General features: G+C 37.4%; 1 long non-coding RNA gene across 4 annotated transcripts; it reads right to left on the reverse strand.

Annotated features, from left to right (window-relative positions):
* Window positions 1-789: 789 nt before the first annotated feature.
* On the reverse strand, window positions 790-9,832 carry LOC110943574. Of its 4 annotated transcripts, XR_004892918.1 has the most exons (14): window positions 9,506-9,831; window positions 9,344-9,391; window positions 8,842-8,979; window positions 8,584-8,679; window positions 8,380-8,493; window positions 7,968-8,034; window positions 7,830-7,882; window positions 6,977-7,273; window positions 6,628-6,896; window positions 6,290-6,435; window positions 6,143-6,205; window positions 5,960-6,012; window positions 5,818-5,867; window positions 790-933 (listed from the first exon to the last, which is right to left on the reverse strand). It is a non-coding gene; the product is annotated as an uncharacterized LOC110943574 (long non-coding RNA). The 4 variants fall into 4 exon arrangements; XR_004892921.1 differs by lacking the exon at window positions 790-933 and having other exon boundaries at window positions 5,384-5,867; window positions 6,138-6,205; window positions 9,506-9,832; XR_004892920.1 differs by lacking the exon at window positions 790-933 and having other exon boundaries at window positions 5,385-5,867; window positions 7,955-8,034.
* Between the last annotated feature and the right edge of the window lie 5,431 nt (window positions 9,833-15,263).

Consider the following 15,263-nt stretch of genomic DNA (forward strand, 5'->3'; position numbering starts at 1 on the left):
TCAGGTGATTACGTAGATCTGAATAAGAGCTGTGATACGGCACCAAAAGACTTAAAGAAGTGGCTTATTTTATCAACTAAAATTAAGAAGCGTTTTTTTATGAATTCGGGTTTATCCCCTATTAAATCTATCTTTGTAAAACATGGGTTTTGTTCCCATTGGTTATAAATAAAATTCCGGTGTTTCTAAACTCTGATATTTTTCCTAACTCACGTTCCTGATGAAATTTTCCGCTGCATATTTTCGAAATAACCATTGGTACCACTTGACTGTTCACAGCTCCCGTCTAAAGTGTGGTCGGGGGTTGTGACAGAGGGTGGTGGAGGTAGTGTGGCAGTGGTAGAGGCGGAGTGGTAATGGTGGTGGTGCAGTGGTGGTGCTTGTGGTGGTGGTGATGGTGGGAAGGTTTAGTTGAGAGAGAGAGAGAGAGAGAGAGAGAGGGAGAGAGAGAAAGATAAAGATAAATATAAAGATAAATGAGAGAGAGAGGTCAGGTTGTTGTGTGTGTGAATAACATATATATAGGGGTAATTTAGTCATTTGACAATAATTAACAAAATATTTCTAATGATGTTAAAAATTTAGACTTAAAAGGTTACAAAATGATAATTTGGGTACTTAGGATGTTTTTTTTTATTTTGAACTCAAGAGATTAAATCCACTAAAATACATGGACTCAAAAAATTAACTTTAATCCTTTTATTTAAAATTGTAACACCCCGGCCGCGTAAAACAACAAACTGTGACGGAAACGTCGGGGAACAGACATAATTGTTTCACAACACATGGTACTTAAACTTTTGTATTGTTGAATTAATTGTTTATATTGTATTGGAAATATAAATAAAACATAACAATTGTCTTGCAAATTTTAAGGTCACTAAGGCCCAAGTCCGCCCTAAGTGTAGCATGCTCAACATCAAACATTTGCTCCTGAAACATATGTGAAAATAGAAACGTCAGCATAAAAATGACTGTGAGTAACATAGGTTTTGTGAGGAAAATTCATGGCTTTTAATGTTAAAAGAAATGTTTAACTAAAAAGTAGCCATGAACCTTTATAAAAATGTTTTCTTTAATGAAATCATATGAAAATCAAATGATTTAAAAGAAAGAGTAAATTGCCATTTTAGTCCCTGAGTTTTTGTCCACATTACCATTTTAGTCCAAATAGTTTTTTTTCTCCTCTGTGTCCCTGACTTTTCCTATTTCTTGCCATTTTGATCACATTGCCTAATTTAGTTAAAAACCAGGTTATAATCAGGGGTATTTTTGGCATTAAATTATTATGAGGTTTATAAATTATATTGTAAACTACCCCTGGTTATCACTACACAACAGTTATGCCAAAAATACCCATGGTTATAACCAGATTTTTAGACTGAGTTAGGCAATGTGATCAAAATGGCAAGAAAATGGAAAAGTCAGGGACCCAGAGGAGAAAAAAAACTATTTGGACTAAAATGGCAATTTGGACCAAACCTCAGGGACTAAAATGGAAATTTATTCTAAAAGACATGATGCATGGTTAAGTAAATAACCAAATGAAAATGAATTGTATCAAATGTGTCATGTCTTGTATAAAAGATGTCATGTCTTGTATAAAAGATGTCATATCTTGTGTAAAATATGTCATGTCTTGTCATTATTCGAAGTGGTTTAGATAACGCTACGATATGTAATATAATAAAAACACTTATATATAGGAAGTACCAGCGGCGTATCCAACATACTTTTATCATATTACACATGCGTCGTTATTTAAATCACTTACTATAAACCACAAATGAAATGTCTTGTTTAAACCAATGTCATGTGTAAACCGATGTCTTGTATAAACAAATGCCATGTATAAACCAATGTCGTGTAATAACGATGTCTTGTGTAAAACAATGTTTTTGAATGAACAAAGGTCTTGTTTAATCAAAGGTTATGTTTTATAAACCATTGCTTTTATTGTATAAACATATATATGAATCATTGGCGAATACATTTAAACCTTGTCGACTGTCGGATAAACCCTTATCAGGTCAAAGGTTTATCAAATATTCATCGGATTCTGTCGTTCCATAAGGTCCCTTCCAAACAAACCTAGGAAGCGGGAACGAGATTGTCAATCCTATGGTACCATTACATACTACCGGTCGGCGTGATCAATGTTAATGAATGTATCATTGTCGAGTTCGACGCACCAAATGTCTAGAACAATGTAAGCATGTCGTGAAAATGTTTTGAAAACCGTGTGCTAGGTATGCTAGGTCAACATACGAAGCAAATATCTTTGAAAACCATGTACTAGGTATGCTAGGTCAACATACGAAGCAAAATGTCTTTGAAAACCATGTATTAGGTATGCTAGGTCAAAATACGAAGCAAAATGTCTTTGAAATCATGTACTAGATAAACAAATCATGTATAATGTCATGAAAACAAGAAAGTAGTGATAGGCACATATGAATCACCCCTAAAACATTTGAAAATGTAAAAGAGGGGACTATGTACTCACTTGGGATTGCGTATAAGTCTTGTTCAATTGTTCAAACAAAGCTCAAGAGATCAAGGATTCAAGTGTGTCCTAATATCGGATAACTATGTTAGTGTGTCAGCATTTTAATCGGAGGATCGGATACAATGAAGTCTTATAAACCAAATGAGTGTTGGAACTCATATGATATGGTTTAATAAACTTAACATTCTGATTTGGAAAGGATCCTAAGTGCTTTTGACCTGTTATGACTCGTTAAAGTAGTTTACGCTACTTTAATGAGTCATTTGTGTAAATATATGTTCGAATGGTTAATTATGTCTTATGATAAGTCTTATATGTCAAAACATGTTTGATAATGTTGTTACATCAGTTTATATTTTAAAACTTTGGTTACATATGCTTAAAATTGATTTATGCGCAAAAAGGGCATTTTGGTAATTTTTAAAGAACATAGAAGCGACTTATCATAACACTAACCAAACGACGTGAGCATAAGGTATAACCTCAGTAGGTTATCCCCTATACAACTATGGTCACAAAAAGTTGTTTGGTCGGATCCTAAGATCGACCAAACGGGTCGGATTCGAAAGTCAAAGCGGTGGTCAAGATTGCTTGACTTACAACCCTAAAAAACACTAAACTTGAAGTGACGAGTTAGACATGTTGAAACATGTCTAACTAAGTTATAAAACTGATTTGGTATCAAAACTTGGAGTTTTGATACCCGGAAATAATTTCATCGTAAAATGCACATTATGTGCATCTTTGACCAAAACTTTGACTCGTCAGTTCGACTAGTAAACGTGGTAATCAGAAGGTGCAATCGCAAGGGCTTATAACCTTCGTGATTACGATCACGTTGCAAAGTTCAATTGAACTTTGACTTGACCAATTAAGGTCAGAACCAAAAGTCAAATAGAAAGTTAAACTATTTGACTTTTAGCTCAAAATAGCTAAAATAAATGAAATAGACTAAGGATGAGAATTTACTTGTGTTGAGAAACACTTAAGAACTCAGGGAGGAGGTCTCCAATTGCTGGAAACAACTCCAAAGATGTGGGAGAAGAGAATGAAGAAATGAGCAAGGAATTGTGGTGAATGAAGATTACTATTTATAGCAATTTGGAAGCCACAAGATGATTACACATGTCTCATGAGGTGTCCCTGATCAAAGGAGGTCCTAACAAGTGTCAAATGTAGGAAACAACTTGGAAAACACGAGTTCTTGGTCTCCAAGGCATTGAAAACAAGTGGCTGCCACTTTTCTGGTTGCTGGGCACCCTCTACGGACCAAAGAGGGTCCTGGGATACGGTCCGCAAAAGGTCTGCAGGGGCAGAAGTTTCCATAATTGGCAGGTTTGCCCCCTAGACTGGTTTCGTCACGTTTTGTCACTTTTAACCCCTTTTAACCTAATATTTAGGTTATATAAAGGTGTTAAGGCATATTTAACTTGAATTTTGCCTGGAAATGTCATGGATGTCGGTTCGTTTGGTTGTACGGTTACACGTTTCGTGAAATTACGTAAAACGCTATAACGAAAACGAAAATGACCGAAATTGCACAACGATTGATATTTTTACATTCTTATCAATAAAATATAAGTTTTTATTGATTACAAAAATTTTTGGATTTGTATATGTGGTCCGTATTCAAAAATACGAGAATTGGCAAACTTTCGTTGTTTGTCGAAAATAGTCACTGGGCTTATATAAGCGTGTTTTTATCATACCTAACCCTTCAAAGCTTATTTCTAAGTTATGTAAAGGGTATTTGGGGTATGTGTAGCTTATGTACTTGTTCCGGAGTGTACGTTACATTAAACTGATTACGTTTGAGTATCAGTTTACGAATTACTTCCAGAAAAGTTTTTGAGAGTTTGAAATCGAACAAGTATTGAAAATGTGCAAATGTCATAGATAATTATACGATCCCATAAATAAAACACAAGGTTTCATTAAATACGAAATTGTTCAGAATTGTATAATGATTGAAAAGGCACAAATGTCACAAAAATAATTAATACAATTGCTAAAATATCCTTAAAACTATTAATTGAGTAAGTAACTTTAATGGGTTGATGTGTAATCAATACCATCCATTAATTAAAAATTTAGATTATTTAGATCTATTCTTTTTATTTTTATAAGAGTAAACTGCCATTTTGGTCCCTGTGGTTTAGTCAATTTTGCCACTTTGGTCCAAAACTCAAACTTTTTGCATCTGGATCCTTGTGGTTTCAGTTTTATTGCCATTTTGGTCCAAAAATGAAATCATGTCATATTTGTCTTATAAAATCCTGTTATTTTGTCATTTTCCGCAAGGGCAAAATGATCATTTCTTTTTTATAAATAAATACCATATTTTATAAGACAAATATGAGTTGATTTGCCCCTGAGGAAAATGACAAAATTGCAGGATTTTATAAGACAAGTATGACCTGATTTCATTTTTGCACCAAAATGGCAATAAAACTGAAACCACAGAGACCCAGATGCAAGAGGTTTGAGTTTTGGACTAAAGTGGCAAAAGTAACCAAACCTCAGGGACCAAAATGGCAGTTTACTCTTTTTATAATTAAAATGGTTTGTATCAGAGCTCATATAACAAAGAATCTGTGAAAAAGTTTAACATGAGATGAAAAAGTTAAGAATTTACTAATTTCAAGAATATGCAATTCTTATATCATACATTTTAGAAGAACTTTACTAGTTTAATCTAATTGATCCATTTGTACTAATAATTTATGTTATTCTATAAAACATGTAGAGTCATCAAATTTCTTTTATTGTTTCATTTTCTAATATTAGCAAGTTAATTAACAATTCATAGCAAGTTATTTCTTATATTCTGAACATTAAAAAATGCCATTTGTTTAATTTTTTTTTTTATAATCTATTATAATAGTTTCTTATTGTTTTATTATCATAAACTAGTAGTAAGACCCGTGTGCAAACACGGGTGGTTTTTAGAAAACCATCCTAAAACTTGATAAACCATATATTTAACTTCATTTCTTTTATTATTTTTGTACAACTACTTCATGAGTTTTGCTTCTTTTTTTGTAAATCTAGTTTCTTGGATATTCCACGTAATATGAAAATATTTGGACATAAAAAAGCAATCGAAATCTAGCTTATCAGGAAACTGTATGACCAGCTATACAAAAAAAGCAATCAACAATTTCAAATGGAGCTTACAAAATGCAACTAAAGTAACATAACAGTTAGCTTTATTAGTTATAAAATGGACTCGATTAGTTTGCTAGTATCTAGATACTGATATTAGCAGCAACAACATAATTCTGGTATGTTAATAGTTGTTCACATACCTAATGAAGTCTTCCAAAATCCAAATAACTAATAAAACGCCAATAGTTGCCTGTATTTAAGATGAAATATCGTGTAAAGATATATATAACTTCGAAAATCATTAAACATCAATAACATAACACGGATAGAAACTTCTCTTACATGCATTGTATTTGTCTTCCCACTGCTTGTCACAACATAAGCAAAGACAGTACCTACATTAGCAGTCTTACATTAGCTCAATCAACTTGTATTTCATTCAATCAATCATGAATCAAAATCAGTAAAAAAACTATCACGTCACAAGGCAATTTAACTGTTTAATTTAATCTGCTTTTACCGCACCGTTTACTCCTTCCATAGCAGTCTTCCCAAGAGATATGAGAGCCCCCACCACATAACTCCAACCTAAATTTTTTACTTTTTAAGGCTCAAAGAAAATTGAAAAAAAATGGGTAACTTGAGCTGGGCCAAGAATAATAGAAAACATACATTCTCCTATTATTTATCCTTCTAAAAGGACCTTTGCTGAAAGCCCAATCAACATTGACCGTCTGAGTCAGCAGTTCACCTCCGTCCATTGTAGTTATAGCTTTCCCTGCTTCCTCGTAGTTTTCGTATTCGATCAGCGCATACCCCTGTATAATACATACTTCACATCATATATTACATGACACAAGATAAATTACATATTATAAGTAGTGGTCTTAGCATTGTAACTCTGTTAACACCTAAATAAAAGAGTACTACTTGCAGTCCGTGGATGTAGGTCATACTGACCACTCATATACATTAAGAGAATATAACTAAGTTGAAAATAATCATTGTACCTTCACAAAACTGGTGATCGAGATTCAGATGCAAGTTCTTAATCTCACCGAACTCTCCAAACGCATTTTGTAAGTCATCCTAAAACACTCATTAGCATTGTCTTTCTTTGTTTGTTTCGCTAAAACACACTCGCGAGGAGCAAATTCACACTGAAATCAACGAATCGTCTTCTTATCTTCAACTTCCTCACACATTTCAATCTCATCAGACATTTCAACTTCCTCAGTCATGTTCTTAAAGGCTGTAGCTAACATATCAGCATCATCCACTGCAGAAACTGTATCATTAGTATGATATTGACATATTGGTTCAGTAAACTAACATACTTTTATGTAGTAAAGTTCTTACCTGATTCAAGAAGGTATTCAGAATGTACTTCTTGAACCACAACAGAATTGTGTTCCTTCATTGCACTCATTAAATCGTCTCCAGAATCGACTTTTTTCACTAAATTCTCACCCTCACATGGTCTTGGGATGTCATCCGAGTCTGGTTTCAGATTAAATACTTGATCAGGTTTCAAATCATCTTCTAGATCCTCCTTTTGATTGCTAAGTTCTTCAGATGGGCTTGAGATGCCATCCGATTCTGGTTTCACATCAGACACTTCATCGATGTATGAACCACTGTATTATTTCCTAACATCTGTTCACAACAAACAGAGGTTTTAAAATATAAAACAGACCTTTGCCAAATACATGTTTCACAACAAACACTGTTTCTAACCCAAAACACTGTTTGTAACACTGTTTTAACCCAAAACACTGTTTCTAACATCTGTTTTAACCCAACATTGGTTTCATATAGTAGTTAAAATAGTGTTTCTAACATCTGTTTTAACCCAAAACACTATTTCTAACATCTGTTTTAACCCAACATTGGTTTCAAACAGTAGTTAAACAGTGTTTCTAACATCTGTTTTAACCCAACAATGGTTTAAAAGTGGTAAAAACACTGTTTTAACCCAACAGTGGTTTCAAACACTGTTTTATTTTCTAACATCTGTTTTTGGGTAATAGTGGTTTCACTTTTTCTTCACAAAACACTTAACACTATTTTAACCCAACAGTGACTTCAAACATCTGTTCATCCATCTGTTGACCAAAGTCAACAGATGTGTCAACCACTGTTTTATTTTCATAATTTATTCAAAATACATGGATACAAATAAATATTAACCACAACTAATAGTAAGACGAACCTCTGATTGATTGGTAACAAGAACACTGTCTACGGCCATCCAATCTCTTCGCCCTTTAGTTGATTGAAATTATATTAACATATGATTATCAACAAAGGCAAATATGCTTATCAACATATGATTACCAAACATGATTACGTTATCAGAATCCTTGCAGATTGTATGGCGACCGCTGAACATAGTAGCAAGCATCGATTGAGGCTCCCTGTGCGTTAACGTATCAACAGTTGTGCAAAAGTTCTTTCCACTTGTTTCCATAACAACATTCAATCAACAAACAAACAAATACATGGCACACAATATGCATTTAAAAAAGAGCATATCGCGATCACCTCTATTTCCACCTTCATTTCAAAACTTGTTTCATTTTATGCCTCAATTTAGAAAACTAAAATTGCCTAAAAGCCTACCAACTTTAACTAAATAATAGCATTCACTAACACAGTCGATCATCAAATATGTTAGTCTTTCATCAAAAGAGACTTATAATGGCCTAAATCAATTGAAAATCCAAAATCATGAAATCAAAGCATCAAAGAAAGAGACTTACATCCCAATCGTTGTTCCCATGTAAGTTGTCTTTCTAAGTTTGCCATTCGAGACGGACACATCAATTTTAACAAACGGCTTTAAGTGAGTATGCCGGAGAAACCTTACCCATATCCTGTAATTCAATTTAAGTGAGTAAAAGAAACAATTTAATACAGATCAAGAATAAAAAAACATTACCTTCTTCAAGAATCAAAAATATTACCTTCTTGATCCGATACATCTGAGTAATGAACGTAAGTATGTGTCCCGGCTTTAAACGGACTTGCTGAACCGTAACATTTGATCTTATCATCTGATTCTGCATTTATTAAAAAAAAAATCACAAAAATGCATATAGACTAATTCTTGGTTTCACTAAAATTTTCTTGTTAATCGACAAGTCCTTTTGAATCATACTAAACACAATATACAAACTAACAAAACCAGAACATGTTATTATAAAGCTAATAGCAAATATTACCATGTTGAACAGTTGGTTCAGAATCACTGCAGCCATCATGATCCTCAACATCAATAACTTCATGATCATCAACACCACTACTAAACCCGGGTTCTCGGTTTCGCTTTCGAGATCGATTACGTGCAGAACTGGAAAACCCTTGAATGGTTACATTAATCAAACATATCAGTCATCCAACAATATAAGAATGTTATGATAAAAATTAAATGTGTTGGAAAAAAACATAAATATTAAACTGGTTTATGATCAATGAGCATTCAACAATAAAGAACAAAAATAGAAACAAATAATGATGAAGCAAGAACAATAACAATGAGCAGCTGAATATTACTTTGAGCTGTTTGAAGCCTGATTCAACTACATACGTTAAAAGAAACATTAAACCCTAAATCCTATTTCAAAACAAACATTCCTACAAATAACAACTTAAACCAATCACAAACAGTCAATCAACAACTAAAACAAACAAAAATCATCTGTATTGAAGGTTTTAGGGTTTTACCGAGACATCACTGAACACAAAAGTTTTCGGATCTGACGCCATTGATACCTAAAAAGTTGAAAACAAAGCAAAATTCGAACAAAAAAAAACGAACGAATCCTGTAAAGTGAAAATCGAATCAATCTGGTTGAAATTGAAGTAAAAAGGAATCGATTGGCTTACAAGAACGAATTTGACGCCGACGTGAGGGTTTTCAACTCTCGTCACTAATTCGTTGGTATCGAACAGATTCGATGAATGGTGGATTGTTGGTATTTGTATGTGTATAGATCTTGGACTGGAGTACCCTTGTGTACAAATCTACAACTTCCGTTTCGCTTGCCGTTTCGTATTCGTCAGATGCGTATCCGGCAGATGTTGATGTATCGCCATTGCTGGAAGATAATACGTCGGCGTTTGGTATTTGAATTTTGCTGGAAGATAATGTATCGCCATTGCTGGAAGATAACCGTCAGATGCGTATCAGAAGGTGTGGTTTAAATTTTGAATGTGGAGCTGAATGATGTATCTTATATATGTGGAACCAGAATTTTTGAATTTTGAATGTGGGGCAGAGCTTTGAAATTTGTATGTGGGCAGAGCTTTGCCTTTTGTAAGTGGCAGACCTTTGAAATTTGAATGTGGGCCAAACCTTTTAAAATTAAAGTGATTTTATATATTAAGTTTTATGATGCAGTAATGACATAATAAAAGCCTTGTTGGACAGTCTTTATGGCTGCCACCTCAGTTTTTTTCTTATGTCACTTGGTTTTATCCTTTTATTGATAGTATAGATAATTTTTAGTATAATTTGTTTTTCTATAATAATTTTTAATTTTAGCAAACAATTCTTTATAAAATTTTGAGCATGCCTTTTCGATATGCTTATTTTTTTCTACGTCCTAATATAAATTTTATCAAAGTTGAGTTGTGAATAATATTGTACAAGTAATCGAAACACAAACGTACAAGTAATCAAAGCAACCTAACCGTTTAGTTTTTTGTTATATGCCATTTATACTTTTCATCATTCTAATAATAGAATATAATGCGTTATAAGTTTTCTAACAACGGTTACGATGTTCTTCCTTTTACCTACCTTTCGACAAGAGTTTCGTTTAAAATCTATCGGGTACAACATAATGTTTCTTATTGTTCTTTACCGCAAAGAACCGAACATTTGAACATCGTACCGGTATTCGATTTTATGGTGGTCTCGACATTTCGGGATGAATTTAATTGAAAACGAAGTTGCATTCGCATTGGTATTCGTTTTTAACTCTTTCATAACAAGTGTATGTTTCATACCGGTACCTTAACGAATCGAACCAATACTGACCAAAAGCCTGCCCCGAAGTGCGAAAATCCCACTAGTAAAAAACAAACACTAGATATATAAACAAAATTGTTTGATGCCAATGTTTGACAGGATTTACTTAGGACAAAATTTGCACATTTCTTCCATCATATAACAACTATAAAAACTGAAGTAATAGCTGCACTGCTAGGGATGAACGTCTAACACAGAGGTGGAATCAAGGGGGGTTAAAAGGGTCCATTAACTTCTCAGTCACTATAACCTATTATAAAATATGAGTTTATATTGTGAAAATATGACCAGTATCGAAGAGATCCTCATCATGACCCTGACTAACATTCGACCACTCAACTCATGTGTTCTATTTGAATAAGAAAACGAAGGTAACTAGTGATACTCGCAATGTGTGTGATGAAACACCGATTAACACGAGGTTTACCGATGGGGTTATTTCGCCTATGGGGTTCAACCTCTTTCCTTACTCGTATCAATGGCTTGAGATCTGCAAAACAGTAAACACCGTCAGTCTCGTTAAGAGGGGGAGAAAGGGGGTTTCCCTCTTAACCAGGCTCCGGCGTGAGAATAAGTACTGTTCTGAGAGAAATAAACAGTGTGTGTATAGAGTGAATATCGAGAGTAAAGATCCTGAACCTGAATGATGAAGGGTCCTATTTATAGCCGGAGGGTGAAGGAGGGAGGAGCAGCTGTGCCAGCTGTGGGTGTGCGCCAGCTATCCGACCAGGGGGAATATCCTCTTGGTCTGCTCTGTTGTGACAGGCGTAGTGGTACACGTGGCGCGCTTGCATTTGCCCACGCTGGAAACCTTGTACTGACGACGTCAGTTCTGCTCCCAGACTTGCTGCAGGCTTACGTGGCGTCCTGCGGTTGGTGACATGTTTTGTCCTTTATGTCTGCTGGAGCATCTTTGGTGCTACCTACAGATCTTCCAGAAGTTTCTAGAAGCTTCTGGATTGCTTTGCTGATGTGGCTGCCAAGTGTGCTCTGAAAGTGGTGTGGTCCCTGCCATGTAGGCAGGGAATTGGGACCATACCTCTTCAAGTCCCCCCAGTCCAGTGTGCCTTCTAGTTAAGTTGATCGTCTAGGAGGGATTCTGGACTTATAAGAATACTGGCTTTTGAGGTGCGTGGAGTTTGGTGATTTGGAAGAAAGATTTGAACCAAACGGACGCGCCGCGCATGGGTTTTTGACCCTTTATAAAAAATGACTCAAATAGGCGCATGGCGCATGGGTTTTGGCCCTTTATAAAAAATGAGCCAAATGGACGCATGGCGCATGGGTTTTGAGCCTTTATAAAAAATGAGCCAAATGGACGCATGGCGCATGGGTTTTGGCCCTTTATAAAAAATGAGCCAAATGGACGCATGGCGCATGGGTTTTGGCCCCTTGTAAAAGGTGAGCCAAATGGACGCATGGCGCATGGGTTTTGGCTCCTTTGTTGTTTCCTTCTGATGGAAGCTTGGTGGGCCTGGGGAAGTGTTTGGTGTGACTATCTGACATCCCTGTCTTATCGGAGGTGAACGGTTGCTTTTGCAGTTACTTTCTGTCACGTCAGCCGGTTCTGTTGCCCCTGCTTCCTGAAAAAAGAGCCGACGTCTTCTCTCTCCTTTGACGTGTCACTCCTTTATTGGTTCCTTTTTCTGTACTCTGACGGTCCACTACCCATCGCATTAAATGCGATGGGTATAAATAGGAGGCGGTTGCTCATTCCTCTTCACTTTTTCAAATTTCAAGTGTGTTTTCCTTCTATCTTCTCTCTTCGTTCTCCGTTGTTTCAATAGTTTTCTTGAATTCTTATTTCCGACTTCTCTGTATTTACACCATGTCTGGTACGAATCCTTCTCAACGGAAAAGGAAATACAAGGGAAGGGCTCCTCCTGGTCCTGACCAGGCGGTCATTGGGTGGAAGGAGGAGGAATTCATGAATCTGGTTAGGGGGATGGGTTTCCGTCCCGAGTGGGGAGCCCAGTATCCTCCTGCCGGTTCTACTGCCTTGGACGCCCCTCCGGGCCATATCACTTTGTATGCTGCGTTTTTTCGGGAAGATAGTTTCAGATTACCTATTACAAAGTTTACTGTTGCTGTGTTGAGGGGTTATGGGCTTCATATTTCACAAATTAATGCTATTGGGCTTCCACGCATTACTCATTTTGAGTATGTCTGTAGGGCTTACCGTATGGAGCCTACGTTTGAGATGTTTAATGTGTTTTATAGTGTTACATATGCTAGCGGTTTCTATTCGTTTCAAGCTCGAACGGGTGTTGCTCCGGTGTGCTCTGTGCCTTTGAAGAGCCTTCATGACTGGAAACAGAAATTCTTCTACATCCGCCGTGGTGTAATTCCGATAGATATGTCCTATCGACAGGTGAGCCAAGGAATTCCAAAGGTAGACGTTATGGAGGATTATGCTGCCCAGGACTGGTACAAGAAGATAACCCAAAAGGCGACTGCCATTTCCCAGCTGGAGGAGATGGCCTTGGTTGGTGCCGGGAAGAGTTTATTGTGGATGCCCAAGAATCCATTGGGTCAACCTGTATATAGCTATCAGGGAAAATGTATGTTTCTTTCATAAGTTGCTGCTGAGTTATTTCCTCTTATGTTCGTTGTGTTTTTATGTGTTTTCTTATCTTCTTGCCTTTTTGTAGTTGGTTACAGCTTGATAAATGTCTTGGATCCGAGGTCGGCGGGTGCTATGGTTGAGGCTATTCAAGAGAATGGGAAACCGACGTGGCTAGACCAAATCCGGGGTCGTTTTTTGCATCCAACTGATGACAGCTTGAGTAGATATGCCAGCGAGGTTCTAGGTGAAGATGTTTGGAATGATCCTGTCGACCCGAGTCGAGAGGAAGTCATTGTTCTTTCAAGTGGAAGTTCTGATCAAAACCTTGAAGGTTTAACCTCTCGTTGCGTGCGTGCAGGTACCGCGCAGGGTGATGCTGCCGAACCCGTGCATGAGGTTGCTGGTGATGATGATAATGTAGAAGTGCCTGTTGATCTTTCTGCTCAGTTGGAGCCGAGGAAGAAAGCAAGGACTAATAGGTCTGGGAGGAAAGAGGGAAAGGCTGAGGGTAAAGCTGCTGGTTCTTCTCGTAAGCAACCCTCTATTCTTCCTTGTCTAGATTATGTGGTAGTTTCTGACACGTTGTCTGGCCTAGGGGTGGGTTAGAGAAGTCGAGAATCGGATCCTGATGACAGTGCTACCCTGACTGAGCACATGAGGAAAAAGGCCCTCGAGGATCACAAGCGCAAGCTTGATGAGCAGTCTGCTGCTCTTCTTGCTGCTAAAAAAGCGAAGCTTCATAAGGAGGCCCCCCCCCCGGCACCGTCTGAATCTGAGGTTGATCTTTGTGTTTTTAGTGGGGGTCGTGGGAATCTTCTGGAGGAGATCTATGCTGCGTCTGCTCCTCCTGTTGGTAACTTGTTTTTAGTTGTATGTTTCTGTCGTTTTTCTTGGGGTTGTTTTTAATTCTTGTTTCGTGACAGTGGTCAAGATTGGCAAGAAACCTCGTGCGGTGGATATTTCTCAGATCACGCCGCCCACTTCCCCACCATCGAGGACGGTTGGTCTGACCCCTCCTCGTGATGATGCTAAGGCAGGCAAGAAGGGTGGAGAAGGGGCTACTGAAGGTGTGGGTGAAGGTGGTGGTGATGCTGGAGTTGTTGGTGGAGTTATTGGTGGTGATGGTGGGGTTAATAAGGGTAAGGGTGTTGAGGTGGAGGTGGAATCTAGTGAAACTACTCCCCACCAAACCATTTATACTAAGCATCCTCCTGGTGGAGGTGGGGCTACTTCTGGTGTGGTGCGTAGCCCGCAATTTGAGCGTAATCCTCCTGATTCTTGGGGCACCCAGAATCCTGCTTGTGATGACTTACCACATGCCCCTCGCTGGAACCTTACTCAGGGTTCCAGGATGAATGACGTGAACAACTGCCATGAATTTTTTGCCATGTCTCTTCCTCCTGCTGAGAGGATGTTCCAAAAAAACCGCAATCGATTTGCTTTGTTGGATGACCATGTTCATGCCGGGGTAAATTACTTTGCCACTTCTCAGGAAATTCTTCGTGAATGGCGGTTGATGGGAGAGGAGACGCTCGAGTTTGAGGAGTCAAAGAAGTTGTTTGCTGAAGAGAGGGAGAGATTTAATGCGGAGAAGAAAGGTTTGCAGTGGAGGGTATCTGATGCTGAACAGAAGCTTGAAGAGCAAAAACAATTGAATGTTCAGAAACAGAAAGATTGGGAGGCCGCGTGTGAGCGCACGAATGTTGAGATGCAATCTCAGCGTGATGCGATCGTGCGGTTATCCGGCGAAAAAGCAGAACTTGCTGAAGAGGCTCAGCAGGCGCGTGTTGCGTCCGAGAAAAAAGAGAAAGAGTATGTTGATCGGATCGATAAGTTAAAGGTTCTTGTCCAGCAGAAAGTGGCTGAGTGTGAAGCTACACAGCGCCTTCTTGCTGAAAAGACTACTGAATGTCAGGCAGCAGAACTCCTTGCTGAGGAAACGTCTGCTGACACCAGATGGTTGCTTTCTCGTGGTGTACCCTTGGTAATTTCTTTTGCTCTTTCATCTTCTTTTATTTTCGTGATCTTTTATTTGGTTGCCTTGT

Source organism: Helianthus annuus, chromosome 5 (assembly GCF_002127325.2).
Source record: "Helianthus annuus cultivar XRQ/B chromosome 5, HanXRQr2.0-SUNRISE, whole genome shotgun sequence".
Taxonomy (NCBI): domain Eukaryota; kingdom Viridiplantae; phylum Streptophyta; class Magnoliopsida; order Asterales; family Asteraceae; genus Helianthus; species Helianthus annuus.